This window comes from Eimeria mitis, genomic scaffold (assembly GCF_000499745.2).
Source record: "Eimeria mitis Houghton genomic scaffold, Emh_scaff622, whole genome shotgun sequence".
NCBI classification, from domain to species: domain Eukaryota; phylum Apicomplexa; class Conoidasida; order Eucoccidiorida; family Eimeriidae; genus Eimeria; species Eimeria mitis.
The window spans coordinates 15,329-17,568 of NW_013574415.1; positions in this window are offsets into that span (position 1 = coordinate 15,329).

A 2,240-nucleotide genomic window follows, 5' to 3' on the forward strand; every position below is an offset into this window, starting at 1 on the left:
AGAAGTTAGCTTTTATTTCACAAGAGCCGAGAGAGGGTAAAAATAGAAGTTTTTTTTCAGGGGAGAGAGAAGAATAAAAAGATATAAAATTATTTTTTAGGATAGAGAGAGGAGGAGACAGAGACAAAGAAGCTGCAGATACACCCGAGAATGAAGGCCATATACCTCTCGCACAAACCCTCACACATATATCGCAAACCCTAAACCCTAAACCACCACACATTGATGCATCCTATCACACACAAAACACAACACACAACACACAAACCCTAAACCCTAAACCCTAAACCCTAAACCCTAAACCCTAAACCCTGAAAATCGAGGCAAACTGACGACGCAGCTCACAACGATAACCCCAAAACAGCAACTAACAGCTAAACCCTAAACCCTAAATACAGAAAGGGTTTAGGGTTTAGGGTTTAGGGTTTGAGCTGACGGCTAAAGAGGAAGGAACCACTAAGACTAGGGTTTACGGATACACCGGCTAGGGTTTGTGAATGGGGGCAAGGGTTAGGGAATAAAAAGAGGGTTTATAATCAGGGTTTAGGGTTTACCGTCTCTGAGTCTCTGTACAAAAGCTCTTTCAAGGGTTTCGTTCACTAACCCCATCTGCAGCAACCGCCGGGATAGATCCACTCGGTAGTATTGCTGCAGCAAACACAAAACCCTAAACCCTAAACCCTAAACCCTAAACCCTAAACCCTAAGCCCTAGAGCCTAAACATTTTCAGGTCTATACACACCAAACCCTAAACCCTAAACACCGCAGGGTTTATACAGACACCTCCAGGTGGATAGAGACAAACACTAAACCCTAAACCCTAAACCCTAAACCCTAGAAATATACCACAAATACATACAGCTCAAGCTCCACATACACCTCAGGGTGTATATACACCTAAAAGGGTTTCACTGCACTGCATTTGCATAAACCCCCGCGAGGGTTTAGGGTTTTTTTAAGGCAGCAGGCGGACCCTCTCCGTCTTTAAATTAGGGTTTAGGATAAGGGTTTAGGGTTTACAGCGCACACTGAGGGTTTAGGGTTTGAGCCAAGGGTTTAGGGTTTAGGGTTTAGAGTTTCAGATGTACAAGGGTTTAATTAGGGTTTAATGCACCCAACAGTTTACCCCTGAAAGGGTTTAGGGTTTAGGGTTTAGGGTCTAGGGTTTAGGGTTTAGGGTTTAGGGTTTAGGGGGCCCCACCTCAAACGCCTCTTTTCCAGCTATAAGAGCAAACAAACCCACGACCCTCTCTAGCTCCTCCCCTGCATCGCTGGGGGGCCCCTGGGGGGCCCCCTGGGGGCCCCCCAGGGGGGCCCCCTGGGGGGCCCCCCTTGCTGCTTTTACACTCCTCCTCATGATTGAATCAACGTGTAGAGCTGCATGTACACCGCAGAAACCCTAAACCCTAAACCCTAAACCCTAAACCCTGCGACTCTCGAACCCCGATCCGGCACCCTAGGGTTTAGGGTTTATTAAGATGGTAAACCCTAAACCCTAAACCCTAAACCCTAAATCCTTCTCCATGAACCGCATGCTGCAGCTTCTGATGAAGACACATATTTCTTTTAGGGTTTAGGGTTTAGGGTTTAGGGTTTAGGGTTTAGGGTTTAGGGTTTTTTCAACTCACAAAGGAGACGCGCTACAGACTTAACTATAGAGCTCTCCGCTAACAAAAACGCCCCCCAAGCCTCCTGCAACACAAACACCCGAAACCCTAAACCCTAAACCCTAAACCCTAAACCCTAACCCCTAAACCCTAGGCCCCTGATTGGGTACTAAGATATATTGGGGGCCCCCCCTGAGGGGCCCCCTTTGGGTACTGAGCGAGTGGGGGGCCCCCCCTGGCGGGCCCCCCCTTTGGGTACTGTGAGACTGGGGGGCCCCCCTGGGGGGCCCCATTTTGGGTGCTGTGAGACTGGGGGGCCCCCCTGGGGGGCCCCCTTGGGTACTGAGACTGGGAGGCCCCCCTGGGGGGCCCCCTTTGGGTACTGAGACTGGGGGGCCCCGTTTGGGTACTGAGACTGGGGGGCCCCCCTGGGGGGCCCCCGTTTGGGTACTGAGTGGGGGGCCCCTGACCTTCAAGCCAAGGAGGAAGTCTGGGTTTGCTGCGAATGCTTTTGTGAAGAGATGCTCGTGCATGTGTTTCATAGCGAGGAGTTTTTGTATGAAATATTTGCTGCTGCTGCTGCTGCTGCTGCTGCTGCTGCTGCTGCTGCTGCTGCTGCTGCTGCTGCTGCTG